This window comes from Lampris incognitus, chromosome 2, assembly GCF_029633865.1.
Source record: "Lampris incognitus isolate fLamInc1 chromosome 2, fLamInc1.hap2, whole genome shotgun sequence".
NCBI classification, from domain to species: Eukaryota; Metazoa; Chordata; class Actinopteri; order Lampriformes; family Lampridae; genus Lampris; species Lampris incognitus.
In genome coordinates this window covers 116315808-116323758 of record NC_079212.1, presented here as the reverse complement: position 1 = coordinate 116323758, position 7951 = coordinate 116315808, and positions in this window count along the sequence as shown.

Genomic DNA, 7951 nt, shown 5'->3' with positions numbered 1-7951 from the left:
TAAAGGATGACATATTCTTTGCTACTCTACCCCCGGTCATAAAATATAGTTTTCACTTTAGTGTTGAGAAAAAATACAAACGAATATAGATACATTAATTCATTCATTCGTTCTGTTGCAGCTGCCATCAGGACTGTGTAGGTAACACATAGCTAGCAGAAAGCACTATTAACGGGGACAAACTGATACACGGTAGTCATCGGATCTCTGGTCTCACCGGAATGCCAAGCAAGGGCAACAGGCCGTTTATTTATTGAGTAATCACCCGCCCCCCGCTGCACAATGACGTCAGCATAAGGGCATTCAAGACAGACAGTGTTCATCGGTGTTCAACACCCCCACTTGCTCTTAGGCTGATTACAGTATGCAGTTGTCAGGTACATCTAGCAAAGAAAATAAAAAAATCTTATATACCAAAAACAAAAGAAACAAACTTGTCAAGCAGAGCTTTAGTTACAGGTTTAGTCAAAATATCTGCAACCATGTCTGATGTGGGGCAATACTCAATAGTTATCCTTCCATCAGGGGAGAACATCATCCATCAGGGCAGAACATCACCATCATCCATCAGGGCAGAACATCATCCATCAGGGCAGTACATCATCCATCATCCAATTTGTTTGTTCTCACATGGGGTCGATCTTGGTCTGCAGTGAGTCATGTCAAACCTCTCCAGGATTTTTGTGATGTACCTCTTTTGGTTCATCTTTATTTCACCATCTCCCTGTGTAAAGTCAATACCAAGGAAATGTTTTAGTTTACCAAGATCTTTCATCTTGAATTGGTCTCCCAATAGCTCTTTCACATTCCTGAGGGTTTGACTGTCACTCACTGCAATAAGAAGATCATCGACCCAGATAATCAAAATGATTCTCTCACTCCCAGTTTGTTTGCTGTAAACACAGTGGTCAGCTGGATTCTGAACAAAACCATTTTGGCAAAGGAAATCATGCAGCATTTTATTCCATTTGGTGCAGCTCCAAACCATATTGTGCAGCAACTTGCATTAAACTGTGTACAGAGGTCATATCAGCGGTTGGGGAAAAGGTCTCACTATAGTCTATCCCTTCAATTTGACTATAGCCTTTAGCTACATATCTTGCTTTATATGTGGTTTCGACTGTTTTCCTTAACGCTGTAAACCCATCTGCCCCCCCCCCCCCCCCCACTGCATGTTTACCTTCTGGCAATGTTGTTAGGGTAAAAGTGTCATTTTCCCTCAGGGAACTCATCTCATCCTGCATAGCTTTAGCCCATAGTGAGGACTCTGGTGAGCCTAGGGCTTGTTTCAGGGTTTGGCGATGCTGGAGCCTATCCCAGCATTCATTGGTCCCAGCAGTCATTGGTCCCAGCACTCATTGGTCCCAGCACTCATTGCCTTAGTGACACATTGTCGTAGGTGTTCAGGTAGTAGAGCCTGTTGCGCTCGCTGATGTCGAACCTGGTACCGTCCGTATGGACGAGCTGGTCTCTGCCTTGTTGAAAGGTCACTGAGGCACCGTTTGCAGTCGCTGTCTTCACGGAGAAGATGTCCTGTGGGTAGGAGGGAATGTGCAGCGCTCCCCTCAACGTCATCCCTCCTCCTCCGTCTGCATGCGGCGTCGCTGTGTGTTGTGCTCCTGCAGAGTGCACCACTGCCTGGGCCGCTGGCCCCCCTGGTCGTTTTGCTGACAGGCCCGGGCAATGTGACCCCTCTCCCCGCAGGAAAAACAGGTAACGTTCGCTCTCCCGTCATAATCCGCGTGAGTTGTGTCGGGCTCGTAAAAGATGCAGTCCTTCAAGCCTTGAAGGCGCAAATGTCCCAGAAACTTCGTTTCCCACAACTCATATTTCTTTTCGTCCCCGTCAAAAAACAATCTGCTCCAACGCGTTCCCACGTCCCTCCTGGGCCCATAACCTGGTGCAGCTGCCATCAGGACTGTGTAGGTAACACATAGCTAGCAGAAAGCACTATTAACGGGGACAAACTGATACACGGTAGACATCGGATTTCTGGTCTCACCGGAATGCCAAGCAAAGGCAACTGGCCGTTTATTTATTGAGTAATCACCCGCCCCCCTCTGCACAGTGACGTCAGCATAAGGGCATTCAAGACAGACAGTGTTCATCGGTGTTCAACACGTTCATTCATTCGTTCATTCTTGCATTCATCTAAGAGCCATTATATATTGTTCTGCTCATTGCAACTTTATCCAGCTTACTAGCAAGTGACTCGCAACCAAGTTGCGGTGATCATGATGTTTATTAGCTATCCACCCGTCTAAATCTCCCTCCTCTTCATCCTGCCAGCTCACCACCTTCCCACTGCCCTTAACCCCCCCACTCCAACTCCCTCCCCCCAAATGCTCAGAATCATCTGAAATGCCGAGAAAAGTGGTTTTTAGCCATTTTTAGAAAATGCATATTTTGCATAATTATGCATAATTATTATCATTTTAATTTTCTAACCCAGCCACTGAGGATGCACAAGCCAGTGCATCCTTAGTGCCGGTCCCAAGCCCGGACAAATGGGGAGGGTTGCGTCAGGAAGGGCATCCGGCGTAAAATCTTTGCCAAATGAAATATGCGGATCATAAATAAGACTTACATACCGGATCGGTCGAGGCCCGGGTTACCAACGACCGCCACCGGTACTGTTAACCAGCAGGGTGTCGGTGGAAACTATGCTACTGTTGGGCGAAGGAGAAGGAGAGGAGGAAAGCATGTCCAGAGGCAGCTAGAGAGGAGGAAGGGTAGGCATGTGGAGGTGAGAGTTGGAACTTTGAATGTTGGCACTATGACTGGTAAAGGGAGAGAGCTGGCTGACATGATGGAAAGAAGAAAGGTAGGCATACTGTGTGTGCAAGAGACCAGGTGGAAGGGGAGTAAGGCCAGGAGTATCGGAGGTGGGTTCAAACTCTTCTACCATGGTGTGAATGGGAGGAGAAATGGGGTAGGGGTAATTCTGAAGGAAGAGTATGTCAAGAGCGTGCTGGAGGTGAAGAGAGTGTCAGACAGAGTGATGAGTATGAAGCTGGAAATTGAAGGTTTATTGCTGAATGTTATCAGCGCATATGCCCCGCAAGTTGGGTGTGAGATGGATGAAAAAGAAGAATTCTGGAATGAGTTGGACGACATGGTGGAGAGGGTACCCAAGGAGGAGAGAGTGGTGATTGGAGCGGACTTCAATGGACATGTTGGTGAAGGGAACAGAGGTGATGAGGAGGTGATGGGAAAGTATGGAAATGGCTGTGGTGAATACATATTTCAAGAAGAGGGAGGAACACAGGGTGACGTACAAGAGTGGAGGAAAGTGCACACAGGTGGACTATATCTTATGTAGAAGGCACCATCTAAAAGGGATTGGAGACTGCAAGGTGGTGACAGGGGAGAGCGTAGCCAGGCAGCATCGGATGGTGGTCTGTAGGATGACTTTGGAGACCAAGAAGAGGAAGCGAGTGAAGACACAGCCGAAGATCAAATGGTGGAAGTTGAAGAAGGAAGACTGTTGTGTGCAGTTCAGGCAGGAGTTAAGACAGGCACTGGGTGGTAGTGAAGAGTTGCCAGATGGCTGGAAAACCACTGCAGAAATAGTGAGGGAGACAGCTAGGAAGGTACTTGGTGTGTCATCAGGACAGAGGAAGGAAGACAAGGAGACTTGGTGGTGGAATGAGGAAGTACAGCAAATTATACAGAGGAAAAGGTTGGCAAAGAAGAAGTGGGATAGTCAGAGAGATGAAGAAAGTAGACAGGAGTACAAGGAGATGCAGCGTAAAGCAAAGAGAGAGGTGGCAAAGGCAAAGGAAAAGGCGTATGGTGAGTTGTATGACAGATTAGACACTAAGGAAGGAGAAAAGGACTTGTACCGATTGGCTAGACAGAGGGACCAAGCTGCAAAGGATGTGCAGCAAGTTAGGGCGATCAAGGATAGAGATGGAAATGTGCTGACAAGCGAGGAGAGTGTGCTAAGAAGGTGGAAGGAATACTTTGAGGGGCTGATGAATGAAGAAAATGAGAGAGAGAGAAGGTTGGATGATGTAGGGATAGTGAATCAGGAAGTTCAGCGGATTAGCAAGGAGGAAGTGAGGGCAGCTATGAAGAGGATGAAGGATGGAAAGGCAGTTGGTCCTGATGACATACCTGTGGAGGCATGGAGATGTTTAGGAGAGATGGCAGTGGAGTTTCTAACTAGATTGTTTAACACAATCCTGGAAAGTGAGAGGATGCCTGAGGAGTGGAGAAGAAGCATACTGGTACCGATTTTCAAGAACAAGGGCGATGTGCAGAACTGTAACAACTACAGAGGTATAAAGTTGATCAGCCACAGCATGAAGATTTGGGAAAGAGTAATAGAAGCTAGGTTAAGAGGAGAGGTGACGATCAGCGAGCAGCAGTATGGTTTCATGCCACGAAAGAGCACCACAGATGCGATGTTTGCTTTGAGAATGTTGATTGAGAAGTATAGAGAAGGCCAGAAAGAGTTGCACTGTGTCTTTGTAGATTTAGAGAAAGCTTATGACAGAGTACCGAGAGAGGAGGTGTGGTATTGTATGAGGAAGTCAGGAGTTGCAGAGAAGTATGTAGGAGTGGTGCAGGATACGTATGAGGGAAGTGTGACAATGGTGAGGTGTGCGGTTGGAATGACGGATGGGTTCAAGGTGGAGGTGGGATTACATCAAGGATCGGCTCTTAGCCCTTTCTTGTTTGCAATGGTGATGGACAGGTTGACGGACAAGATCAGGCAGGAGTCTCCATGGACGATGATGTTCGCGGATGACATTGTGATCTGTAGTGAGAGTAGGGTGCAGGTTGAGGAGAGCCTGGAGAGGTGGAGGTATGCACTGGAGAGAAGAGGAATGAAAGTCAGTAGGAGCAAGACGGAATACCTATGCGTGAATGAGAGAGAGGACAGTGGAATGGTCAGGATGCAAGGAGTGGAGGTGACAAAGACATCTGAGTTTAAATACTTGGGGTCAACTGTCCAAAGTAACGGGGAGTGCAGTAGAGAGGTGAAAAAGAGAGTGCAGGCAGGTTGGAGTGGGTGGAGAAGAGTGTCAGGAGTGATTTGCGACAGAAGGGTACCAGCAAGAGTTAAAGGGAAAGTTTACAAGATGGTTGTGAGACCAGCTATGTTATATGGTTTGGAGACATTGGCACTGACGAAAAGACAGGAGGCGGAGCTGGAGGTGGCAGAGTTGAAGATGCTAAGATTTTCACTGGGAGTAACGAAGAAGGACAGGATTAGGAACGATTATATTAGAGGGACCGCTCAGGTTGGACGGTTTGGAGACAAAGCAAGAGAGGCAAGATTGAGATGGCTTGGACATGTGTGGAGGAGAGATGCTGAGTATATTGGGAGAAGGATGCTGAATATGGAGCTGCCAGGGAAGAGGAGAAGAGGAAGGCCAAAGAGGAGGTTTATGGATGTGGTGAGGGAAGACATGCAGGTGGCTGGTGTGACAGAGGAAGACGCAGAAGACAGGAAGAAATGGAAACGGATGATCCGCTGTGGCGACCCCTAACGGGAGCAGCCGAAAGTAGTAGTAGATTATCATTTTAATTTTCTGCTATTTTTCTTAATTTTCTGCTATTTTTCTGGTCCTCTCTGGAACAATACCTACCACCTCCCAAAAAAATTAGGATCATAAGTGCATTTTTGCAAAAATGCGTATATTTTGCATAATGCCAAAACATTTAAGTCCCAGAAATTTTTTTTTATATAGCTGAAAAAATCAAAGATGCTCAGAATCATCTGAAAGGCAGAGAAAAGTGGTTTTTAGCCATTTTTAGAAAAATGCATATTTTGCATATTTATGCATAATTATGCATAATTTTAATTTAATGTTCTGCTATTTTTATAGGTGCCCCTGATCATCCCCAATAACCTCCAAAAAGAATCAAGGCCCCAAGTGCTTTAGTTTGGCCGTTTATAGACTCTCACACAGACACACACCACACACCAGACACACATTGTGAAAATACAGTAGTAGATAATATTTGAATCCAACTGATATTCAGCTGATTTTTTTTTATGTAGCTGACAATATTTTAATCTTTGGTAGACCAAAGTCCATGTTAGCAGTTTGCAAAGTGAGTGGAAAAGAACACAGAAGTTTGAAACTTCAACAAGGTTTGTGAATACAGATAAGCATACATGTACCTTTGCACTGAGATGTACCAGAGGGTTTTTTTTTGTTTTTTGTTTTTGATATAGATTGGACCAACATTATCTATTAGGTAACAGCCACTTACAAATAATTGATTCAATTTGTCAAGTGTTTAATCCTTTCTTATAACAATGTCGCATACCACACTTGAAGACACCAGCTTGTATAAATTTTATGCAAATGTATAAGTGCAATTAAAAGTACTGACAAAGTTACCAAGTGCAACACTATTAAGAGGGCATACATCTGCACACATCCCAATACACTAAGCTATGACTTACATAAGGCAAGGCAAGTTTCAGTTATATAGCACATTTCATACACAAAGGCAGTTCAAAGTGCTTTAAATAAGGGCATAAAAAGACAATAAAAAAGAGACACAGAACAAGATAAAAAGATTAATAATAATAATAATAATAAAATAAGATAAAGAATTCAAAAAAGAAATTGGAGAATAATGAAAATAAAACAATTAAACAGAGTTAAAGTGATTATTTAGGGAAATGCAAGGTGAACATGAACATTTTTAACCTGGATTTAAATGAGTTCACACTTGGGGCAAATCTTATCTCTTCAGGTAGTTTGTTCTGGTAGTGAGCTGTATAATAACGGAATGCTGCCTCACCATGTTTGGTTTCTACACTGGGAACTACAAGCACAGCAGCCTGAGATGACCTGAGAGGTCCGGAAGGTTCATATTCTAAAAGTAGGTCACGTCAAGTCTATTCGATTTTATTTGTGTAGCCCATTATCACAAATCACAAATTTGCCTCAGGAGGCTTTACAGCAACACAGCATCCTGTTCTTAGACCCCTGCATCAGATAAGGAACAACTCCCTAAAAAAAAAACCTTTAACAGGGAGAAAAAATAGGAAGAAGTGTCAGGGAGAGCAACAGAGAAGGGATCTCTCCCCCAAGATGGACAATGTCCAATGGATGTTGTGTTGACACAATTTACAGAATACAGCATTGAAAGAGAATACAGAATTATAATGGAAATATAAGATATATGAAGAACATGATTAGAAGAATGCCAAGCAGTGTCCAGATGCCACCAGAACAGCCCAGGACCTGAGCCACGTGACCACCATCACCATGGAGACCTGACAGGCTCTCTGTGAGCCGCATGGGGATGACCTGGATGGGGTCATAGAGTGTGTAACCGACTATATAAACTACTGTGTCCGCATTGTCCCTGAAAAGACTGTCCATTGTTATTCAAATAACAAACCTTGGGTAATGAAGGACATCAGAGAAGCCATCCTGAATGCAAAGAAGAGGGCCTTTAGAGCTGGCAATAAGGAGGAGGTGAGAAAAATCCAAGAGGACCTTAAAGTCAGAACCAGGGAGGCTAAAGATAATTACAGGAGGAAGTTGGAGCAGAAACTCCAACAAAACAACATGAGAGAGGTCTACAGTGGTATGAAGACCATCACTGGTTTCAGGCTGACTGGCAGTGGAGGAGTTCATGGCAGCTTGGACAGGGCCAATGAACTTAAAGTGTTTTTTAATAGATTTGACATAATGCCCCCCCCCCCCCGGTCTCATCTGTTGCCTGCCTACATCAACCGTCAACTTCACTGCCCCACCCTCCCCTTCCCCCTCCCCTCCCCTCCCCCTCCTCCTCCTTACAACCCCTATCCTCCAGTTGGGGCCCTACTCCCCCCCCCCCCCGAGTTCCCAGACTAATGGCCCTCTCCAACCTGATGCCCCCCGTAACACCTACAGTGTGCTTCACAGTTGTCCATGTCAGAAGACAGTTGATGACATTTCATGCAAACAAGGCGGCAGGCCCGGATGGTGTT